The sequence below is a fragment of the Petaurus breviceps genome, unplaced genomic scaffold (genome assembly GCF_028583685.1).
Source record: "Petaurus breviceps papuanus isolate PSGF00001 unplaced genomic scaffold, PetGlider_PUasm1.0 90903, whole genome shotgun sequence".
In the NCBI taxonomy this organism is placed as follows: Eukaryota; Metazoa; Chordata; class Mammalia; order Diprotodontia; family Petauridae; genus Petaurus; species Petaurus breviceps.
Window position 1 is genome coordinate 13,665,219 of NW_027187376.1, and position 25,854 is coordinate 13,691,072.

Consider the following 25,854-nt stretch of genomic DNA (forward strand, 5'->3'; position numbering starts at 1 on the left):
CTCCTACTGGTATTGCTGGGTCAAACAAGTTTGAACAGTGTAGTGGCTTTTTGATTATAGTTCCAAATTGCTTCTGAGGAGACCAATGAATAACTCCATCAATTATGTAAAAGTATGTTGTAATGGAAATGCAAATTTGGAAGATCTTCCCTGCCCCTAGGCTAAAGTGCACCTGAAGCCTGGAGTGGGAGGCTTGTTTTTCAGTAGATACTTCTTGATTGGCCAGTGAGTCAATAAGGTTGTTACATTCTCTGAGCCAGGAGAAGGCTATATAAGCCCTGATGTGTAGCTTTGTTTTGGGGGCTCACTTTGAGAAGTGTTCTGTGATTTGATCTGTATTCTGAAAAGCCGTTGTCCAGAGGCCCCCGGCTTTGAAAAACCCAGATGTTGACTGGGTATGGATGTAATGGTTGGACGGTTTGGAAATCTGTCTACTTGATCTGTTTCTGTCTTGATAATTCTGCCTGTATGCTTTGAAGTTCGGGGTGCTGACCTTTTTCCCCTGAACAAGGTAAACGATATATGTCTGACTGATTAAAGTAAGCTTGTTAACCCATTTTGAGTTGCTTTCCTTTATCAAAGCAGATCCAAGAACCTGTACTGGCGGCAAACCCTGAGGACGCTTGGGGTGCTTTACGCTACGTATGTATGTCTCCTCAAAGATCCTCTATAAATTGTCATTTTTCTTTTTTAATCATCTTTTTTTTTTATCTAATGGGCATAAATTAGAAGCATGAAGTTGCTTTAATTTGCATTTCTCTAATTGTTAATACCTTGGAACTTTAAAGGTATTTTATAGTTCAAATTCCTCCTTGTTCATATTTTTGAGCATATATCTGTTGATCAATGTTTCTTGTTGTTTAAAAGGGTGTCCCAAAGGTCTTAATGCCATTTTTGAATATTAAAGCCTAAAATGGCATTAAGACTGTAAGATAACCTGTGTATTTGAATCCATTCCTAATATACCCTAGGTATCAGCTCTTTGTCAGAGAAACTCAATGCAAAAATTATTTTGCCCCAGCTAATTATTTCTCTTATCATTTTAACTATAGTGATTTTGTTTTGTAATCAAAAAGTACAAAAGCTTTTAAACTTTGTTTAATCAAAATAGTACATTTTATCCTTTATTACCCTCTATATCTCTTATTTGGAAAGGAACTCTTCCTCTAGCCATAGGTAATTACCTTCATGTTCCTCAAATTTATTTGTGGTATCACCTTTTATGTATAAGTCATATATCCATTTAGAGTTTATCTAGCTATACAGTATCAGATGTTAATCTAAAGTTTTCTATCAAACTGCTTTTCAGTTTTCTTAGTAATTTTTTGTCAAATAATAAGTCTCTATCTCAGCACTTGAGGCCTGTGGATTTATTGAACACTATGATGCCATCTTCTTTATTTCTCTATGTTGTGTACCTAATATATTCCACTGATAAACGTTTCTATTTTCTAAGTAGTGGAAACTTGTTTTGATGGTTTTTGCTTTGTAGTATAGTATGAGATTTGATACTGCTAGACTCCTTTTCTCACTTAAAAAAAAAAACTTCTTTTGAAGTTCTTGAACTTTGGTTCCTCTAAATGAATTGTTATTTATTCTAGCTGTATTATACAGCATTTTTATAATTTTATTGCTATGACACAAAGGATATTAGTTTATATAATATTGTAATTTTTATTATGTTGGCATGACCTAACCATGAGCAATGTCTATTTCTTAAATTATTTAAGTCCGCTTAAACTTCCATAAAGAGCATTTTGTAATTGTATTTACATAGTTCCTGTGTATCTTGGAAAATGGTTCTGAAATGTTTTAAACATTCTAAAGCTTTTTTGAATGAATTTTCTCTCTTCCTACTGGTTTTGTTACTAATATACAGAAAATCCAATGGTTCATGTGGGTTTATTTTATATCCTGTTGCTTTGCTGAAGTTATTGTTTCAATTAATTTTAGCTAAATCTTTAAATATCTCTAAATAGATCATCATATCATCTGCAAAAATCTAATGTTTTTCCTCTTTATCTATGTTTATTCCCTCATTATTTTTTGTATTTAATCTTCAACTAGTGTTTCCAGCACTGTGCCAAATATTACTGATGATAATGGACATCTTGCTTTTACCCTGTTCTTACTGAAAAGGCCTCTAGCACTTCTCCATTATATATAACACTTGCTTTTGCTTTTAGATTGATATTATTTATAATTTTAAAGAAAGATTCATTTACTCCTTTAATTTTTAGTGCTTTTGACAGAAATGAGTGTTATTCTTTGTCAAAAGCCTTTTCAACATCTATTGATATAATTGTTCTATTTTGATTTTTTACCGCAGTTATAAGGTTATAGTCTATAACTATAAAATTAAACTTTTCCTTATATTGAGTCAACCCTGAATTCAGTCTAGAACTTGCCATAAATCTAGCCTTGTCATGATGATAACATTGATAATATGTTGTTCTAGTCTTTGTCATAATATTTTTGTTTATGTCAGTCCACAATTTTCTTTCTTTGCTTCATCTGTAACCATTCTAGATAGCAAAAGTCTATATCATAGAAAAAGTTGGGTAGGATCTCTTTTTTCTTTATTTTTTATTTATTTTATATAATACTGGGATTAATATTTCTTTAAGCCTTTGATAAATTTATATGTAAAGCCAATGGTTCTTTGGGCTTCTTTTGTTGTCCTATTCAATGTCTTTTATGAAATACAGTTACCTAAGTTCTCTTTCTTTTTCTGTCAATCTGGGCATTTTATATATTTTAAGTATTTATTACATCTAAACTGGGAGTATCATTAGGCAAAATAAATTTGGACAATTTCTTTTATTTCCTCTTCTCTTGTTTTCAATTATCTTTATTAAGTTTTGATACTGGTAATTTGTTGATTTAAATGTATGTGTGTATATACGTATATGTATCTATGTGTGTATATATATAATATAATATAAAATGTATGTATATTTATACACACATATACATACAATATATATTAAAAATCACATCCCAGTTTTATTTATCAATTTGATGTGATTTTAATTTATAATTCTGGTAATCTTTTCTTTGAATTTCAAATTTCTGTTTTGCTGTTCAGTTGAGGTTTTTTTGACATGTGGTTTTCTATTCTGTAAATTACATATTTTGTTCATTAATCTATTAATTCTCTCTTCCACTCATGAATGGATTTAGTGTACAAATTTTCCCTTAAAGATTGTTTTGGTAAGTTATCTCATTGTTTTTATTTTATGTGATGAACATATTTATTGTTTTTATGTTGTGTTCTTAAATTCACAGATTCTTTAGAATTGAATTATTTAAAATCCAATTAATTTTAATCTTCTCTTTAGATGTCTTTTATTGAATATGAAATTTTTGTGCCATGGTCCTTAAAGGATGTGTTTAATATTTCTGTTCTTCTGAATTTGTTTTTTAGGTTTTTACACACTAATACATGACTAATTTTTATAAAAGTGCCATACAAATCTGAGACATATGAGCATTTCTTTCTATTCCCATTCATTAAAAAATGATTACATCTGTATTTTCCTTAACTTCTTTCTTGTGTATCTTTTTTATTTGATTTAAGTCTGAAAGAGGTACTTTGAAATCCTCATATATTGTAGTTGTAGTGTTGATTTCTCTTTAGAAATTGACTAAATTTTCCTTTAAGTATTTAGACACTGCCATTTAGTGCATAAATTTTAATAGTGATATTAATTAGTTGTCTATGATACGTTTAAATACAATATAGTTTCCCTGGTATTTTATTTTAACTATATCTATTTTTACTCTTTCCTTGTCTGAGACTGATAATTAACCATGAATTCCTTTTTAGTTCACCAGAAGTACAATAAATTTTGCTTTAGCCCCTAATTTTAACTCTGCATGAGTTTATCTGCATGTTTCAATGAGTTTCTTGAAAATATCATATTCTTGGGTTCTGATTTATAATCTATTCTATTATCCTCCTTTGCTTTATAGGTGAGTTTATACCATTCAGGTTTATAGTAATAGTTATTAATTGTACATTTTCTTCTATCCTATCCTTGTATACATTTTTTAATCTTGTCACCTTCTCTTTATAAAGAAGGTAGTGAGATAAAGTAAGTGATCTGCTTCTATTCCTCCGGTTCTCTTCTCTTCCCCTACCCCAAACCTGAATTAAAAGTTTTTGCCTTTACTTTCTTTCCTTTAAATCCCTCTCCCAAGATTCACCCTCCAAAGCTGAAGGGTTTTGCTTTTGCTTATTTTTTTTTGTCCATGATGTCGCCCTATTGAGTTAGATGATTTTTTCTCACCAAACTCTGTGTATGTATGTGTGTGCATGTGTTAGTATATGTGTTCAACTTTCCTTTGCCCATTTCAGATGAAAAAAGGTTCAAGTGATGCCCACTTACTCCATTCTTTTTTCCATGTTTGTATACTCTTTTTCTCACATATCCCAAATTTGTAAAATAGTTGGTTCTGTTGCCTTCCTTTCAAAAGGAGATTTTCTTCTTCAATGGATTCCTTTCCCCCTCCCTTTTATTTCTTCAAGTTAAAATAAAACAAAACCACCCTCAAGACTATTGTTTGTATTCTTTTCCTTTCTCTATGACTCTTTACTACAATAGAGTTCCGACATTGTTTCTTTTCCCCTATTAGAATGGAGAATTAGAAGTCTTCTTCATGGTATATCAGGGTGGGGAACCTATAGTCTCTAGGTCACATGTGGCCTTCTAGGTCTTTGGGTGTGGCATTTTGACTGAGTCCAAGTTTTACAGAAGAAATCCTTTTATTACTATAGTAATAGTATACAATAGCTCCTTTCAATCGTGTCAATGTTTTGTGTTTTTTTTTTTTTACCTTTCTCCTTTTATCTAAATTCTTGTCTTTGTATTTCTGCTTGTTTTTTATTTGTTTTGTTTTGGGTTTTTTTGGTGTTGGTGTTGTCTTTGCATTTCAAAGTTCCTACTCAGTTCTGGTCTTTTCATCAGGAATGAATGGAAGGCTTCTTTTTCTTTAAGGATTCATTTTTCTTCCTGATAGGTTATACTTGTTTTGCTAGATAAGTTATTTGTGTTTATACTCCTTTGTCTTTTGAAATATCATATTTTAATTTCTCAATCTTTCTCAATTTCTATATTTCTCAAACCTCAATTTCAATCTTTTAATACCTTTATAGTGGTAGTTTCCAACTTTTATATCATCCTGATTATGATTCTTTAAAACTTGAATTCATGCTCTTTGGCTGCTCACAGTATTGCTTCTTTAACCTGCAAGCCCTATATTGTAGTAATGATGGTCCTGGGAGTTTTCACTTCAGCATTTCTTTCAGGAGATGTCTGGTGGATTCTCTCTACTTCACTCTGTGTCCTTGGTTCTAACTGGTGTGGGCAAGTCTTATTTCTGATTTCTTCAAATACAGTGTCCAGTTCTTTTCTTTTCTTTATCATATTCTGGTAATCCAGTGACATACTATTTCTTCTTGACTGTGTTTTAGGTCAGTTATTTCTGAAAGGAGCATACCTTACATTATCTTTTTTTTTGCCTTTTTGTTTTTATATTTGTTTTAATATTTATTATTGTTTTATGGAATCATTTATTTCTTTTTGGTACATTCTAATTGTCAGGGAGCCCATTTTGGTTTTTTAATATTTTATTTTTTCTAATTAAACATAAAAGACAGTTTTAAGCATTCATTTTTTAAAAAAAATTTGAGTTTCAAATTCTCTGCCTCCATACCTTTCTCTCTCCCCCATTGAGAAGGCAAACAATTTGATATAGGGTATACATGTGCAATCATTAAAAAATATTTTCATATTAGTTATATTGTAAAAGAAAACACAAAAAAAGAAAAATAAAGAAAGTTTCAAAAAGTACACTACAGTCTATATTCAGTCTCCATTAGTTCTTTCTCTGGAGGTACATAGCATTTCTCATCATAAGTCTCTTGGAATTATCTTTGGATAACGGATCATTGTATTACTGAAAATAACTAAATCTTTGACAGTTGATCATCATACAATATTGCTGTTACTGTGTACAACATTCTCCTGGTTCTGCTCACCTCACTTTGTATCAATTCATGTAAATCTTTCCAGATTTTTCCAAAAGCATCCTTTTCATTACTTCTTATAGCACAATAATATTCCATCACAATCATATACCACAACTTGTTTAGTCATTCCCGAATTGATGGACATTTCCTCAATTTTTAATTCTTTGCCACCACAAAAAAAAGATTTACTATTACTATTTTTATACATATATGTCTTAGAAATAGACCTAGTAGTGGTATTGCTGGATCAAAGGATATGCACAGTTTTATAGCCCTTTGGACATTATAACTTATAATGTCCTTTTATTATCTTTTTCTCTCTTATTTCGCCTTTTCTAGAACCTCCATTTTAAGGAAGATGCCCAGGTCAACCATGTCTCATTCTTCTCCAGGCTAAACTCCCTGATCCTCTAGATGTATTCTGTCATTCCTCTGAGCTGGATACATTCATCTTCCCATCCTCTTAGTTTCATTTCATATGTTGAGTTCCCCTGTTGGGAGTAAGGTCTTTGAAGGCAGAATATATCTTTCTGCTTAGACTTGTATTCCTGGAGCTTAGCACAGTGCCTGGCACATAGTAAGTACTCGATAAATATTTGTTGACTGGGAATACAAGGACAAGGAATAAAATAACCGACTGATTCTGCTCCTATTTGCCCTGCCCTCTTGGTGAGAAGCTCTGAAGAAGATGCTTGTAGAAGGACGCGGGTCCTTAAGCAGACCAAAGATTCTATGAGGTGTTTTGAGGAAAGAGTTTATTCCGGTCAGTCAAAGGTATGGGATTGGGACATGGAGTGCTGTGCATAAGGACCAGTAAAGAGGATAAGGCCAGTTTGATGGCATAGAGTATGTGAAAGAGAGTACACAAAGGCGATTTGGATAGACGGAAAGGAATTTCATCCGATTGCCATCCCTTTTATGCATTCTATTAATGTCCAATTCAAACTAATATAAAAGTGTGGAGACACTAAAAGGAAGACGTTGAATTCGGTACACAAAGTACTGGGATAGAAATAGATGAACTAAGAGTTTTATGCCCCTTCCTAAGGTCTAGCTTTAGCAAATCACTTCACTTTTCATCTTCAACCTCACTTAGCTGCATATTGAAGAGGACAAGACCAACTGAGTCCATTGGGTCCCTGAAGGGAACAATTAATCAAAATGATGGAAAAGAGGAAATGGCATAGTTTAATTAAATATAGAGCTCTAATTTTATACCTTTCCATTTCTAGATCACCATCTTTTCTGTGCAAAAAAAACCCCATACACTTTGCTTCCAGCCACTTCAGGGACTGAGACTAAGTGTCTCTGATATATTCTAATGAATAGTGAGAAAGAGGGAAAAAAAGCAGTTAGTCATTGGTCATTTCACCTTTACAATTCCAAACTGTTGGTTTAAATGATGGGGTTCAGTGGAACAATTGTTGAAACTGGAGTTAGAAGATATTGGGTTCGAATTCTGATTCTGCCATTTACTAGCTGCATGAAGTCAGACAAATGTCTACAACTTTCTGAACCTCAGTTCCCTCTGTATAATAGTGGGATTGTGCCAAATGACTTCTAGAATCCTTTTATGGGTCTAAATCTATGCCACTTTGATTTTCTTAATCACCTTATTGCATTTGCTTGTCATTTTGGCATGGTCCACACTTCGACAAAGTTTGCAAACTAGCAGAAATAAAGCAAAAACTCCAATGAACCTTCAAAGTCTCTGTTGCTTCTAAGATAAATACAAACGCTTTTGTTTGGCATTTATAACCTTTCACTATTTGGTTCCTCTTGTTGTTTTCCATTCAACACATACTGTCTCAGCCCCCATGCTTTCCCATAGGCTATCCGCTGACCCTGGAATGCTCTCCCATCCTCACTTCCAGCTCTTGAAATGCCTACTGCAAGGGCCACCTTCTGCAGAAGCCTTTTATGATCCCCATTGTTGTTAGTGTTCTCTCTCCCCCACACCACCAAAAAATCATTTTGTATTTATTTATTTTTGTACTTGTTATTTACAGTAGCAACCCTTGGAATGGAAGTTCCTTAAGGGCAGGAAATGTTTGCTTTTATCTGAGTACTTCCAGAACCTAGCATTCAGACTGGCACTTAGCTTAATAAACTCTTTCAGGATTTAATTGAATTCAATGACAAATACAAGAAGGCCCAGGGAGAAATGGCTATGGAAAATTAGGAAGATAGCTTCATTCTCTTAACTAAAAAGGATGGGCAAAGGTGGAGGTAGCTGACTGAGGGACATATTAGCTATAGAGCCAGGAGTGCTGCCTGAAGAGGAATGAGAACATGGATGGTATGAGTATCCTCCTTTAAATGGAGGTTCTAGGAGGAACTGGGGAAGGAGAACCCACAGGCCAGAGGGTACTGCCAGTGTGAAAAGTCTGGAGGTAGAGTGAGTTCCTCAGGTGAAGATGTATCTTTATAATAAGGTAGAGAAAATCCAGAGAATCATGAATACAGCCTAGAAATGAATGAAAATTTGGCCAGCCTGGGCGTTCTCCTTAAAACAAATGGCACCTAGCACCGTGCCTGGCACATAGAAGGCATTTAATAAATGCTTTTCGATTGACTGACATATTACAGAAAAGAGAAAACAATTTGAGTTAATACCTTAACTAAAGGTTAAAATACCAAAGGTAGATTTTGAACTCAGGTCTTTTGACTCCAGATCCAGCAACTATCCCACTGTACCCTGTCTGTACCAACAAGCTATACCAACAATTTGTCATCATATAGACAAAATGACCAAGGACTGATTGGATTATTTCCCCTTTGCATGACTCATTTTTACATATCAGACACCCAGTCTCAATCCCTGAAGGGACCAGAAGGAAAGAATATGGTCTTCTTGCATGGAAAATATGGTGGTCTAGCAATGAAAGATAATGGTAGTATGTTTATTTATAAACTTTAAAGTCTTGAGATCAGCCTTCTTTCAACTGTGATCGACCTTCAACATTTTGGGGAATGGGCCATGGGTCTGGTTCCTAATTATGTAGATAACAATGGATTGAGCAGAAGGTAAGGCATAATAACAATTAAATTTGTAGACCAATACAGCAAGCTGAGATTTTGGCCTGAGAGAGGAATTGCAGTGATACCTCTTCCCCCTATTTCTTCTAAAAGAGTTTTGTGAAACCAGAAACCTCTGAAAAGGGATCACTGTGGCCACATTAGTCATGCTTAGAAGAGGCAAATAGCTGGTGGCCTCTGTCTCAGGGAATGTAGAATAGTTGACCCTAATGCTAATGGACTACGAATGCCTCCTGCTTCCCATTCAACCAAGGATGCACTGTTCCTGTGCTTGAGAACCTCATGACTGAACACTAGCATGGTTTCCATGGCAACAATCACACAGCAACTCCTAATGGGTGGAAATCAGAACGCCAACAAGTAAACATATTGTTTCTTCTTGATCTCTCTTCTTAAATGCTCTTGTAAGAGGTTTGTTCAGAAGTTCCAATGACTTATTGGATCTAAATCAACATTTCTGATTTTAAATACTCAAAAAATATAGACTTTTAAAAACAAATATTTCTTACCTTTTTCTTTTTTGAACAAAGGAAATGGTAGTGTCCACTCTGGCACATTTTATGATTTCTAGATCTCTAAAGAAGAAAACTAGTGCTTGTATTTTTTCCAATTTATAGTTTCTCAATTTCATTTAAGTTGGGTCATGCTCTAGCATAATTATAGCTGGAGATCTGAGAACATCTCACTGCACCTAAGGTTCAAAATCTGCTCTTTTAAATATGCCATATAAATTACCAGCAGGATACTATTATACGTCTCTGTGATTATTGCTATGGCTTGGAAGTAGTAAGAGATAAACTAAGGATGTATAATCCCATCCAAGAAGTTTCCTAAGATTGATTTCTATGGCCACAGGTCAAGTTTATTACCTAATCAAAAACAATAGTAGCAGCATTTAACTTTCATTCTTTAGACAACTAATTCTTAATTGCTTATAATCAGCAAAGTACCTAAGTTGGGGCTGGGGGAGGATACGATTATCGCTAATAATTATTATTTAAAACTAATTCTTGGGGCAGCTAGGTGGTTCAGTGAGTAAAGCACCGACCCTGGAGTGAGGAGGACCTGAGTTCGATTCCAGCCTCAGACCCTTAACACCCACACACAAAAGAAGCTAGCCATGTAACCTTGGGCAAGTTACTTAACCCCATTTGCAGTCCAAAAAAAAGGGCAAAAAATAAAATAAAATAAAACTAATTCTTATTAATGATCACTGATGTTTATACTTAAACATTCGAATGGATCTTCCCTTCAAGGATGCAGATTATGATCTAAACATACCTGACCATCCTATCCAACTCTTGTCTATGTCCTCCCATAAATTTGTCAAAGAAGGGCCATTCAATATGCTGGCAGCCTTCCTTGATATCTCTAGTCATAACAAGCTCCATCTTCTCTTCTTATCATATATTCCCCTGATGATGTCTATTATTCCTTTCTTTCTTTCTTTGAAGTTCTTCATTGCTTATGTGTCCCCACTTGCTCACACCCATCATGTTTGCCACTCCATTATCCTCTGTGTGACATTAATTCTCAGTTCTTTGGACTCTTGTATTCCACATCGTTTAGACATACTATATCACTAATAATGACAGGGATCTTTTTTGTGTGTGGGAGAAGCTTGGGTTCTTTAAAGGAGCTTTTCAATTTCTCGAAGGTAATCTTGCCTGCTCTCCTCCTCTTACTTAAATATTTAATTCATGACCCAGTTTAGTATCCATGTGTACTGTCTATTTTCACAAAGTCTTACTTCATTGTACCATGGAAATGGTCCTGGATTCTTGAGGACTATAGCAGCAGAGTGCAAGCTCTAATAATAGCAATAATAATCATGGGACAGCTAGGTGGTGCAGAGAAAAAATAGAGCACTGGAGCTGGACTCAGGAGGACCTGAGTTCAAATCTGGCCTCAGACATTTGACGCTTACTAGCTGTGTGACCTTGGGCATGTCACTTTACCCACAATTGCCTTCCCTTCCCCCTCCAAAAAATAATCACTAGCATTTAAATACTACCTACTATGTGCCAAGTGCTATGCTAATCATGTTACAAATATCTCACTTGATCCTCACAACAATCTTGAGAGGTAGGTGCAGAGTTCTACTGCAGCAAAAAGCTCAAAAGACGAGTAATTGAGTGGCAACATGAGCAAGCAAAGGACGAAAAGCAAGTAGAGCAATCCAACTTTGGATTCTTTTTTGGGGGACAAAAAGGATCAAAGCATGGAACAGGAGGAAGACAACAAAGTCAGAACTCCTGCACCAAAAGCTTCCAAGAAAAATATGAATTGGTTACAAGCCATAGAAGGGCTTAAGAAGGATTTTGAAAACTAAATAAGAGAAGTAGAGGAAAAATTGGGAAGAGAAATGAGAATGATGCAAGAAAATCATGAAAAGAGAGTCAATGACCTGAATGAAGAAAATAACACCTTAAAAAATAGACTAACTCAAATGGCAAAAGAGGCTCAAAAAGGCAATGAGGAGAAGAATGCATTAAAAAGCCAAATTTCCCAGATGGAAAAAGAATTTCAAAAACTCACTGAAGAGAATCATTCCTTCAGGATTAGATTGAAGCAAATGGAAGCTAGTGACTTTATGAGAAATCAAGATACTATTAAACAGACACAAACAAATGAAAAAATAGAAGGCAATGTGAAATATCTCATGGGAAAAACCTCTGACCTGGAAAATAGATCCAGGAAAGATTATTTAAAAATTATTGGACTACCTGAAAGGCATGATGAAAAAAAAAAGAACCTAGAAATCATCCTCCAAGAAATTCTCAAGGAAAATTACCCTGATGTTTTAGAACGAGAGGGCAAAATAGAGGTTGAAAGAATCCACCAATCACCTCCTGAGAAAGATCCCAAAAAGCAAACTCCTAGGAATATTATAGCCAGGTTCCAGAGTTCCCAGATCAAGAAGAAAATATTGCAGACAGCCAAGAATAAACAATTGGAATATTGTGGAAACACAATCAGCATAACCCAGGATCTGGCAGCTTCTATATTGAGGGATCAAAGGGCTTGGAATATGATATTCCAGAGGTCAAAGCAGCTGATATTAAAACCAAGAATCACCTATCCAGCAAAACTGAGTATCATGTTTCAGGGGAAAATTTGGTAATTCAATGAAATAGAGGACTTTCAAGCATTCTTCATGGAAAAACCAGAGTTGAATAGAAAATTTGACATTCAGATACAAGAAGCAAGAGAAGCATGAGAAGGTAAACAAGGAAAAGAAATCATAAGGAACTTATCAAAGTTGAACTATTTAGATCCCTACATGGAAAAACGATAATTGTAACTTATGAAACTTTTCTCAGTAGTTGAAGGGAATAGAAATATTTATAGATATGAGGGTATATGGGCGTATGAATACATATGTGAGGGGGTGTGTGTATAGATGTACAGGTATACATAGAAAGAGGGCACAGGACCAATTGAATATGAAAGGATGATACTTAAAAGGTGAAATTGAGAGGTGAGAGAGGAATATAATGAGAGGAGATGGGGAGAGACAAAATGGAGGTAAATTATCTTATATAGTAGAGGCAAGGGAAAACTGTTACAATGGAGGGGAAGAACAGGAAGGCAAAAGAGAATGAGTCAACCTTACTCTCATTGAATTTGGTTTAGGGAGGGAATGACATATACACTAAATAGGGCATCTAACCCTACAGGAGAATAGGGGGGAAGGGGATGAGAGGGGAGATAATGGAGGGGAGGACAGGTGGGGGGTGAGGGAAGGTGGAAGCACATCCTTTTGAAAAGGGACAGGGTTAAAGTACAGAATAGAACAAGTGGGGGGGGCTGGGATGGGATGGAGGGAAATATAGTCAGTCTTTCACAATATATCCACTATGGAATTGTTTTGTGTAGCTACACAAAAATGTACAACCTATATTGAATTGCTTATCTTCCCAGTCATGGTGGGTGATGAGGGAGGAAGGGAAAGAATCTGGAATTCAAAGTTTTAAAATCAAATGTTTTAAAAAATTATTATTATTATTATTATTTTTCATGCAACTGGGAAATAAGATATACAGGCACTGGGGTATAGAGATCTATCTTGCCCTACTGGAAAGTAGGAGGGGACATGGGGAAGGTTATAGGAAAGAGCAGATTGGGGGAGGGGGTATACAGTGGGATCGCTGTTTTGGGGTGGTGGGTAGAGGAAAGATGGGGAGAAAATTTGTGACTCAAAATCTAGTGGAAATGAGTGATGTAAACTAAAAATAAACATAAAATTTAATTTAAAAAAAAAAGCCCATCACTACTCTATATACCCTGTATACTTCTGCTACATCTTTCTAGGGAAAGAAAAACAGACATTTGTTATAAACCAAGTTCACAAAGTAAAATTGAATTGAATCTAATGTGCCCTTTGCAAAAATACATGAAGGAAAATTAAACAAATTGGAATTGATCTGCCAAATGTTGGGTACTTCACATTAAAAAGTCATCAGAGAAATTACTATTTACTAACTCTAAAGCATTGGAAGACCAGCTGTACCTTTCTAAAAAAATTATAAAATTCATATGTGCCAACAATGGGTAAGATGGTGTCCCCCTTAACAAGAATATTTGAAAAATGTAATTCAGTCATGCAAAATGTAATTCAGTCAGTCAAAAAAATACAGTGAAGAATAAGGTTCTTAAAAAAAAACCTGGGAAATTGTAGTTCATGAATGGAGAGTGTAGGGGTGATAGGGTCAATAGAGGAAAATGCTTTTCAGTTTCAAAGGTGGAATAAGTTAGAATGGTATTGACAAACCAAGCTGAGATATTAGAGTAAATACAACTGCTAAGGAAATAGAGTAGGCAAGATAGAGTTAAACAGTCAAGATCCAAACATAATACCATTGCATCCAAAACAGGCAAGTTGTACTGTTAGAGTTCTTTCCCTTTTAGTGGGCTTGGCAAATATGCAGTTGCTACATCTTGGTTGTAAGATCATGTCTTAAATGAAATAACTCCAGGACAGAGCCCTAGAACCAAAGACAATTCCAGGAATTATATAAATCATGGGAGAATTTTGCAAGGATCCATATATATTGTGAGTGACAATGTGGTATAGTGGTTAACTGGCCCCCGAACCAGGAAGAACTGGGTTAAGATTTGGCCCCACAAACTGGTTCATTAGCCTGAAAAGTCATTTAACCTCTCACCATACAGGCAACTCTCTAAAACTAGAAGTTGTAGAAAAGATATTGACCTGAATTGATAGAATGAATTTTCTCATATGAGAGTTTCTTATATCAATAAAATCACAGATCCAGTCTCTGTATCTTTATGTGATATTTGTACTTCCATTAGCTAGTGATATATACACATACACAAAATATGATTTGGTCTCCCTTTTAGAAGAGAAAGTAGAAAGCTTGAAATATTATAAATAATGAATGTTGAAAACTATCTTTACATGTAGCTGGAGAAAATAAAATACTATTTACATAAAAATAATCATTTAAAAAGAGGCTGCTAAAAAGAAAAAGGAAGAAACTCTCTTGTGTTCCTAGTTAATGTATCTAATATGTGACAAAGAGGCCTTTCTCTAATTCTTTCAATCTTAACTCCAGCCCTGGAATTCACACAAAGGAAGTATCTTTTTAAACTTCTCCCTCTGATTGAATGGTTCCTCCTAGAATCTCCATTTATGGAGGGCACTGAGGTTAGTCATGTCTCATTCAAAAAATTCCTCTCCAGGATGCCCTCTGAACTTAGACTACCATGTTCCCATTCTGAGTACTTTGGTCTTACACCTTACTTTTCAGTTTCTTTTTTATGTGTTGTCTTCCCTCATTAGAATTCAAAGTCCTTGAGGGAAGGAACAGTCTTTATATTTGTATTTGTATTTCATTGCTTAGCATACTGTCTGACACATAGCAGGTATGCTTGCTGTTGATCTTTTGGTATTGGATGTGGATGGTCAGTCAATTATTCTTTCACTTTCTCAACACATATAGCTCAATTAATCAATAAACATTTATTAAGTGCCAACTATGTTCTAGGCACTGTATGAAGTTTTTGGAATACAAAAAGAGGCAAAAGACAGTCCCTGAGCTCAAGGAGTTTTACAACCTAATCCGGGTTGGGGGGGGAGCACAGAGGGGCAATATACAAAAAAATATGTACAAAGCAAGCTATATCCAGGATAAATAGGAAATAATCAATAGAGGGAAAGCACTAGAATTAAGAAGAGTTGGGAATTATTTCCTATAAAATATGGAATTTTACTTGTGACTTAGAGTAATCCAGGGGAGCAAGTAGGCAGAAATGAGGAGGGAGACCATTCCAGGTATGCGAGACAGCTGAAGAAAATGCCCAAAGTTGAGGGGTAGAGTGTCTTGTTCATTGAATATCCAGGAGTATCACTGGATTGAAAAGAACATTATGGGAGTATGAAGACTGGAAAGGTAGGAGGGGATAGGTTATAGCAGCTTTTGAATGCTGCATAGAGGGCTTTGTATTTGATCCCAGAGGCAATATAAAGCTACTGGAATTTATTAAGCAGTAAGGGGAGAGGGGAGACAGGAGTGTATGTGATAAGTTGGACTTCAGTTTTAGGAGCATAATTTTAGTGGCTGAATGGAGGATGGATTGGAGTGGGGAGAGACTTGAAGCAGATAGACCCAGCAACTAGTTATTGCAATAAGCCAGGCATGAAGCACTGAGAGTCTGTGTCAGAGTATACATGATTACTCTGATGATATCTTTATGCCACCTTTTTCTTCACAGTTTTGCATTAGTAATATATTGCAACACTTTCATAACCACCATTTTCCTTTGCATTGGCCATAAGGTGACCCATGACTTTAATCCTCAGAGATTTTGATTTCTGTGACTTGAAACTTCATAGCATCACTAGGATAATGATGTTAAAAATTGAGTCTTTGAGCAAGAAGCTTGGAGCCCTTAAGAATACAGCTCAATCTCCCCCCAAAAATACCAGTAGTTTTCCTCTTGCCATTTAATTCTTGAGCCCCTCCGATTTACATCCTCAGTGTCTGTCCATGATAGATACAGCTATATCATTATTTATACTAATATAAATATACTTACTGATGTGCCAGTTCTAGTGATTTGTCCATACAACTACATTCTATTCTTGACAAGTCTTTCATCCACTTGGTTTTTCCTCTATGAATAACTAACCTGAATTCTTTTTAGTAATTATAGATCTCATTTCAAAGGTTGTGCCATGTAAAGGGCCTTCATCAATCAGTACAATGTAAACTGCAACTGGAACATTTGGAGGACCTTACAATTTCTATGGAATCTCTCTTCTATTTGAATTTTCATTGGATATCCTCCATGATTGTGTAAAATATCTTTTTCAAACATGTCTCTCTATTTTATGCCTCACTTGATACAGATAATTAGAGGACTGTCTAATAAAATTTTATGAGTTGTAACAGCTTGTATTATTTTTATCCATACTTGTGAGATACTTAGGGATATGCTAGAGCCTGTTTATACTGGTTCTAGAGAGCTGGTTGTTAAATTTTCAGTGTGAGCATTTAAATCTCAGAAATTCACAAATACTACAGGTCAATGTTTGCCTTATTGTTTCGTTGATTGTCTAGACTTAGGAAAGCAATGGAGGAAATGTCAATGATGCAGATTAAACATTTTTTTGGCACCTTGTTGTATAAAGATATTTTAAGGTGGTGTTTTGCCCTGCCAAATTGATTACTTTTAGAGCAAAAAAAGTACAGTGAAATGTTCTATTATTAATTCTTTCAGTCAATTGTTTGGCTATAAAGATGTTATCTGATGTGGAGTATCATTTAAAAAAATATTTAGGATTCCCTGAAGGTAGGTGTTAATTCTGCTCATAAAAATTTTGTAGAGATGGAAAAGATCAGCACATAAGACAGTAATTATTGATATCTTCCTGGTCACCTTATTTCTGTAATATAGTCCATGATTTTTTCCCTATATTTGTTATTCTCATCTGTTTCAGATACCTTAAGAATCTGGACTTCAATGCCCACCAAGCTGTGTTCAACATTCAACACAGATTTAGCCTGTGTATGCATAGTCTAGTTCAATGGCTCTTTTAATCTTAGGGTTTTTGGTTACTTTTTTTTTCTTTTGCTGTCATTTCACTGGATCATGTCACAACAAAATCTCAGAGTTGAAAAGAATCTTTGTGTACAGCTAATTAAACCCAAACTTGAAAAAGAATTCCTCATAAGCATACCCAACAAGTCAGCCTTCAGCCTGTGAAGTCTTCCAATGGGGAATTCCCATTACTTTCCATTCTTCCTTTGGATGGCTTCAATTGTTTGGAAGCTTGTCTTTCTCCCCCCAAAATCTCAAGCCTAAATTTGCCTTTTTCTAACTACTACCCATGGCTCACATTCTTCCCTATGCTTCCAAAGAATATGTTTCATCCCTATTCTATGAAATACCCCTTCAAATATTTAAAGGTAACTACCATACTTTCCCTAAACTGCTATTCCTCTAGGCTGCTCAAACTAGGTATAAATTCAATACCCTCCATCATTTGAATTGCCCTCCTATGGACATTTGAATTTCTACTTTGTCATTGTCATTGATAGAGAAATAAGTTTATTGTAGAGCTCTTTAAAAATGCTTCCAATTTCTCATCAGTTCATTATCCTTCCAATTTCATCCTTAAAGTAGGGGGGGGCAGTTAAGAAATGGAATAAGAATTATATAGTTCCTACTATGTTCCAGGTATTATTTACTAATATAATCACCTTTGAATCTCACAGCAATTTTTCAATGAAGGTGCTATTTTTATCTCCATTTTACAGTTGAGGAAACTTGAGGCAAATAGAGGTTAAGTGATTTGCACAGGATCACATAGCTAATAAGTGTCTGAGGTCATATTTGAAATGAGGCCTTTCTGACTCCAGGTCTTGCACTCTACTGTGCCACTGACTGTCTCTTATGCTTAAATGACCTCAGGATGATCAGACTTAGAAGTGTCTATTGCCAAACTTTCTGTAATTTTTTTCCTCTTGTTATTTTATGAAGTGATATAACCTTCCAACATTATCCTCCTATAAGACATTAAATATAAGCTTATATTATAAGTAGCTGTTTCCTTTAGATATTATATTTCTCTGTTTGAAAAAAATATCAAGTATCTACTTGTTGAGGTAGTTTCTAGTCTTTTTTGGTCTTCTCATAGTAACATTTATTTTATTTGTTAAATTTCCTTAGGAAATAATTATAGTCTGTGTTGAGGTCTGTTCTTTTACCCACTTCTCATTTGTGTGCGTGTGTGTGTGTGTGTGTGTGTGTGTGTGAGAGAGAGAGAGAGAGAGAGAGAGAGTAGTTTGTTTAAATAGATTAGATTAGAATTGCCTTCAATTAGGCACTCTTGCTCTCTCGTTTTTATTTTTTCTTCTAATTTATTATTTTTAAATGATTTTTTGGTTGATATGAGTGATGTGAGAACAAAAGTTATTTCTCAGTATATCAGTTCCCCCTCCCCATCCCAGGGAGTAATCCCTCATAACAAAGAATAAAAGAAGTCCCATAAAATCAATATATTGAAAAAGCCTAGCTCTTTCCCTCCTTTCCTGCAGGAGGTGCTATATGTGACCAAGATTCTTTCTATGATCTCCTGGAAGAAAGTCAGACCAGAGTGGAGGGCAGCCCTACAAAAGAGGCAAAGCAGATTAAGGTTCAAATCCTAGAGCACCTGTTCTCAAAACTGGCTCCTAAGAAAGGGTGACCAGCCCCCATGCTCCAGAAGTTGTATTTTGTGATTGTACTCGAAAATACTTTTTTAAAGTTTGTGGGATTTAAATTAATGACCACATGGCTAATAGGTGTCTCAGTTGGGATTTAACTGAGGTCTCCTGACTTTCCAGTCTATGTTGTACCCATTATACTGCTTTACCAACACCAGAAAGAAATACAAGATGTTCTCAAAAGATTTTCCTAGTATGCTCAGCACTTGTATAAGAGAAATTTCTTGATAGTAGAGGGGGAAAATGAACACATTTTAATATAGTTAAATTCCTGTCTCCATTTAGTTTGTTTTAAAGAACAACAGATAAGCAAGAGTAAAATGTTGTTTAGTGGGAGATCAGCTAAACTACACTGGAAGAGAGACAAGGGAACCTGAATCATTAATCTTTTCAGCATGCAAATACAAATGTTCCTTTTCTGGTCATCACATCAGGCATATGTTACAGATAATTCTGTTATTTTGCTTCTACAATAAGTAGCAGCTGTAGTCTAGCGGAACAAGTATTGACTCTAGAATTTTTAAACTTAGTTTTAAGATCTAATTCCTCCATTCACTAACTATGATCTTGGACAAGTTTCCTGGTCCTTATCTGTCAAATGGGAATAATACTTGCACCATGAATCTGTCTTGAGGGTTTGGAGCACCTGCTCAAGAAGCTACAGAAATTCCTTCTTGCCTCTTAAATAAAATGGAAACTCTTCAGAGGAATTACCAGTTTCCTTTAAAGTCCAGCACAGTTGACACCTCTCAGAAGAAGCCATTGCCTTCCTCCCAGAAATTACTTTGTATCTACTTGTATATATTATGTATCTATTGCTATGTGTTTTCCTGCATTAAAAAGTAAGCTCTTATCCAGAGAAAGAACTAAAAAGAACTAAATTTATATCCAGGTGGAAGCAAAATACCTGATCTTTTTCGTTCTCTTATTTGATTTTATGTCCTCTTTACCATTTTTCATTCCACCTGGTACAATCCATCCTTATAACCTGACCATTGTATAATGTGAAAGTATTTACAGATCCTATACTTGATTATAAGACGCCATGGGGGAGAGGAGGGGGACAAAATGTGAAATTCAAGGAATTGTGGAATTGAATCCTGTAAACTAAAAGGAAACAAACAAATTAATAAATTAAAGAATTAAAAAAAAGTAAGCTCTTTGAGGGCAGGGAATGCTTCATTTTGTTTTGTCTTTGTATCCCCAACATTAAGCATAGTAGCCAGCATATATGCTTACTGAATAAAAGTATGAATGAATGAATAAATGAATGAATGAATCATATGTCCACTGTAACATATAAATACTATATAAATGTCAATTATTATCATTACTGTTTTCTTTCCAATATTTTAGCTCATATTTTCTAGAGGCAGTGGCCATATTTTAGTCCATAGGAAGAATGATAGAATAACTTCAGGTCTAGTGTGTTAGCAGAAAAAAGAATTAAGATGGTATTCTTGAGTTCCAATTCCTATTCCAAAGTCTATTGCTTATATGATCATTTAACCATGTTGTGGCTCTGGTTTTTCATACATGTAATGAAAAAAAATACATTTTGGCTTGTGCCAGCCTGCAAAATGAATTCTGAGTATTCATCACCATTTCCCCTTTAGGTCCTGAAAGAAATGCCCTTAGTTTAAATTGAAGACTCTACTTTTGGTTTGTTCCTGAAATGTTGTGATTTAAGAAAGTTCATGTGAGGTGAAAGAGAACAAGAAGAAGAAATAGACAGCAAATTAAGACACACTGCCAAACATCTGGAGGAGAGAGAAAAGAATTATGGGAAACCAGATGGAAACAGTGCTGGCCAGATAAAAATGACAGCAAAGTTTCTTCAGAATGCATGAGTATCTGATTAGGTAAGAAAATCCCATTTAATTGGAAAATGCCAATAAAATGTGTGTTCTAAGCAGTCTCAATATAAAAGCACTAAATTTTAAAAAAATGATTTTTTTGCCAAGAGTTAAGGTTTTACAATGCTAATTTTCATTTGCTAGGTTGTTGGTGTTGGGTTGTTTGTTTGTTTGTTTTTTTAATTTCCTGAGAGTAAACAGGCCCTAGCTAATACTCAAAAGACTTACAGACAGAGGCGCCTATTGAACCACATTTCTTTGCCATTCCCATTTACCAAAAGAAATCCCCGGTGAAACTAGAGTGTGAATGAAGCATTGTGTACGTGAATTTCATATTAATGTTTGTCTTGAGACATTGAAAAAAACATTTTTGGAATTAGCTGCACTTCTGCTACAAAAAGTCCCTGCCTGGCATAGTGCCCTGGGATAGTGGGAAACTCCTCTGAGACAGCTCTTACAGTCTTCCAGCACTGACACCTCCCAAAAAAGAAGCCACATGAATCAGAAGAGCAGCCCATCTTTTTTTCTTGAATGAGTTTTCTTGCCAATGGCTTGACATAAGAGCTTTTGGGGAGTGAAGTCAGAGAATCACAGGATCTCAGCTTTGGAAGGAATCTCAGAGGTCATGCAGTTTTCAGTTCATCCCAGGAGTATGATTCCCTCCCTCTATAACAATCCCCCAAATGATCATCTAACCTCTGCTTAGGTCGTCCAGAAGGAAAGCCTCATCTGCCTCCCAAGCTGTCCATTTCATTACTAGATACCTCCAATTATCAGGAAATCTTCTCTTCTATTGAACCAAAACCTGAAACTTCCATTTACTAGCTCTGCCTTCTCCCTTACCCTCCCCACCCCCATTCTGTTTCTGACTCTTTGGACTTCATCCCCATATCTCATACACCTTCTCACTCTCAAATATTTCTCTACCCTTTTGGTTTTCTTCTCCAAATGGCCAGTTCTTCTAAAAGACCTCCATTTTGGGGAGAGGCCAAGGCTGACTTTCCTTCATTTCCCTCTTAGTTCTGCTTTTTTTCCCCCCTAAACTTAGCCACCATTGCCCTGCATGAGTGCCTCCACCACCCTTCCATTTCGGCGTCCTTCTGTCTTCTTCCATTAGAACATAAACTCCTTGAAGGCAGGGACCATCTTTTTTTAAAAATCATACTGTCTCACACTTAACACAATGCCTAGCACAGAGTAGGTACTTAAAAAAATACTTGTTGCCCACCTGCCCCTGGTGCCAACGAGAGTGTAATCCCTTTTCTACATGATATCATTTCAAAGACAGTAATCATAGGATCATAGATTTGGATGTTCTACTTTAAAGAACACTTTAGAGGTGTTCTAATACAATCCCATCGAGACCCTGAGAGGTCATACAGGTAAACAGAAAAGCCAGAGATTCAAACTCAAGTCTTTTGATTATGAATCTAGTATTTCCATGGCACAAACTTGAATATTCTAAGCTAAACATCCCTACTTTTGTTTTGTTGTGTTTTAAATTTTTCTATTAATTCTCTTTAATGGCATAATATTGAGGTCTTTTGATATTGTCTTCCCTAATTTCCTCTTCCTGATGCATCATATCTTTTTAATGTCTTTTCTAAAGTCTGGCACCTAGGTCTTAACATAGGACTTAACTCAAGATATATTCTGATGAAGGTGGATGACATTGAGATTATCACATCTCTTACTTTGGAAGGCTGCCACAGCACACTGTTGAACTCACATGTTGAATTCACACTACATTAAAGCCATCTTATATGGACTATTGTCTAGCCATATCTTTCCCACCCCCTACTTGCAAAAGTGATTTTTTTAACTCAGGTTCAGGACTTCGTATTTATGACTACTAAATTTCTAGATTTGATTCACTATTCTAGCTTGTCAATTTTGGGATCTCAATTTTGACATGCAACATGTGCATTGTCCCTCCCAGCTTCATGTCATCTGTCAGTTTGACAAACATACCATCTATGCCTTCATCCAGGCCATTGATTAAAATGTTGAACAGAAGAGAACCCTGAAGCATTTCACTCCATTCAGGAGTTATTTCCCTCCAGGTACAATAGGGACATTGACCCATCAATCACAACGCTTTGGCCGACCATTCGGCCAGGTGTGTATCCTTACAACTGTATTTCAGCCAGTTCACATATTTCCACCCTGTCCACAAGGCTATGCAACATCTGTCGAATGCTCTACTAAAATATATTCACATACTATGTCTACAACATTCTCTTGAACTACCTATCTAGTTACTCTATTAGCAAAGGAATGGTGTTAGTTTGGAATGATTATTCTTAATAGAGTCATGTTGGCTTGTTGTGTTTGCCATTTCCTTTCATGAACATTCATGAACACTTCTTTTCATATTGTATTCTAGAAAATTCTAGAATGTTCTTGAATATCGAGTTCACCAACCCATTATGTGAAGGATCATAGGATTGTCGATATTGGGTTGGAAGGGACACTTGAGGACATCAAGTCCAATCTCCTTGTTCGCAGAGGAGAAAATTGAGATGCAGACCTGGATTACCTAGATTATCTAGAAAGTAGCAGTAGTAGATAGCAGGGCTGAGATTGAACCTGATTCCAGATCCACCTTCTTCTCCTTCTTAAAAACCAAGCCCTTTCTCCTCTCTAATGACACTTCTCTTCTTCATAGTTTTGCAAAGATCCTAAAAAGTGCTTCAATTTTCACATCAAAAATTCTATTGGTTCCTTAGGTCAGGGAATTTAAACTCTTTGACAGCGAGTAGGAGCTCTCTTATCATATCTTCATTTAACTTTTCGATTTTCTGATAACTATTTTGTTCTATCCTTAGTTGCAAGGATAGAACAAAATACTCTGCAGTTATCCTGTAAATAGAGACATTGGCACCTAAGGAATATCTTTGGGTAGAGACTACATTTCATGCAGACAGCAGTGGGATTGGGTTGGGGTGAAGAAGTCCAGTGGCAGCAGCATAATGGTGCCTTCAGAAGACACCCCTGGCCTCATAACTTCATAGTTCCTTGTTAAGTCAAATCAACAAACATTTACTTATTAAGTAGCCATTATGTGCTAGGCCCCATGTTAAGCACTGGAAATACAAAGAAAGGCAAAATAAAACATATTTTGTCCCTTTTTTCTCATTGCTCACTCCATTGGTTATAATCCTTCTTTACAACTTGACTAATGTTTAATGTGAAGGTATTGGTAGAACCTATATTTGATTGCATGCCAAAGTGGGGGGAGGGAGGGGGGAGGAGAGTGAGGGAGAGAAAATTTGAAACTCAAGGAGTTGTGGAATCAAATGTTGTAAACTAAAAGCAAATAAATCAAATCAAAACAAAACAAACAAACACACAAAAATGAAAACAGTCTCTGATCTCAAAAAGCTCACAGTCTATTGGGGGAGATAACATGCAAACAGCTATTTAAAAACAAGACACAGTTTTATCTTGGTCTTACAATTTAGAAAGCACTAAGACCTTTGAGACACTACGTATATACAGGATAAATTGAAAAATCGCCGCAGAGGGATGGAACTAGGATTAAGGAGGACTGGAAAAAGGCTTTCTTGCAGGAGGTTGGACTTTAGCTGAAGCTTGAAGGAAGCCAAGAGGAGGAGATGAAGAGGGAGAGATTTCTAGACATGGAAGACAGCCAGTGAAAATGCCCCGAGTCTGGAAATGGAGTATCTTGTGTGAGGCCAATGTCACTGGCAGAGAGTAAGGTTTAAAAAGGCTGGAAAAATACTAAGGGCAGGATCAGGGGAGGGGAACCTGTGGCCCTGAGGCCACATGTGGCCCTCTGGATCCTTAAGTGTGGCCTTTTTACTAAACCCAATGAAGTTTGGATTGAAGTCCAACAGGAGAGAAGGCAGTGATTCAAGGGCTAGCTCAGTAATGATAGGGACTAGATCAGTGAGTTCACTGATCTAGGGAACTCCTTAATAAGGAAGGTCCTCTACCAAAGAAAACAGGCATCTTCTCTGCAACTTTAAGTCTTAAAAAACGGTGTGGTGCACTAGAAGGTTATATGCTAGCAAGGGAGGGAGGGAGGGAGGGGGGAGCTCCAAGTGCTACTGAAGTAGTCTATTTAAATACCAAAATATTAAACCATACTTTTCTTCCTGTAAAGTGCATCCAAGTTAACTCCAGTTTCCAATGATGAGTTAGAAATGACAAAATGGATGAAATTATAACCCATACCATTGAATATAAGGATACTGAGTGTTCATATATTACATAAGTATTCCTAATAGTAGTAGCCATATTCTCTTCAAAGATTGGTTAGATGAGCATGTCTGCAAAGCTGATGATGCATAAGCTAAAAAATGAATAGCTAGTATTTTGAAAACTGCTACAAACTATGTTAAATATTATGTAGAATAATGGAAAAATTATATTTTTCACAATGGGCAATTTAAGTATTTTTGCACATGATTTGATGTGTGATTTTTTTTTTTTTTTTGCCTTTTTGGAGGGGGTAAGACAGTGCAATTGGGATTAAGCGACTTGCTCAAGGTCACACGGCTAGTAAATGTTAAGTGTCTGAGGTCATATTCGAACTCAGGTCCTCCTGACTCTAGGGCTGGTGCTCTATTCACTGTACCACCTAGATGCCCCCATGTGTGATTTTTTTTTTTTTGCATTTGATTTAAAACATGTATGTGATAACACTTTGAAATTAAGCTTTTGTTTCTTGGGGCAAGACTGCTAACTTGCTTTATATAGCTTCAGGTTATTGTAAGTCCTATGCCATTAATGGCTGTAGCAATTGACAATGACTTTGTATAGAGAATTTAAGTAGTAAAAGTTGCGATTGTACTGACTGCACAACCAACATGATATGTTTCTTTCTATAAAGCTAGTAGTATGAATAAAACTCTTTAAAAATGCCACTCTGTATACAAAAACATGTACATGTGTGTACAAATATGTATAGTGCATGTTTATTGCGTAGTGTGTCTAGACATACATGCTGCATGCACATATACACACACATGCACTTCTGTGTGCGTGTGTATCTCTGCAATAGCTCAAACGTGTAAGCGAAATTTACCGTTGTGCCATGAGCTCACTCCCACTGAGTTGTGTCCTACTTTAAGTTTCCTGCCTTGCTTTGCTTTCAGTGAATTTGCTGCCTCCTCTGAAACTTTAATCTGCCAGGGTGAAATGAAAGCAGGACTGCATAATTACC

General features: G+C 35.7%; 1 protein-coding gene and 1 long non-coding RNA gene across 2 annotated transcripts in view; one reads left to right on the forward strand and one right to left on the reverse strand.

The window, feature by feature from the left end:
* The window catches only part of CPO (carboxypeptidase O), a 125,456-nt gene that overhangs the window by 92,862 nt on the left and 6,740 nt on the right, over positions 1 to 25,854 (reverse strand).
* LOC138151698 (uncharacterized) overlaps positions 217 to 25,854 on the forward strand; it is a 30,426-nt gene continuing 4,788 nt past the window's right edge. Inside the window, exons 1-2 of the long non-coding RNA XR_011165891.1 lie at positions 217 to 511; positions 20,424 to 20,669. This is a non-coding gene — a long non-coding RNA (uncharacterized lncRNA). The remainder of the gene's footprint in view (positions 512 to 20,423; positions 20,670 to 25,854) is intronic.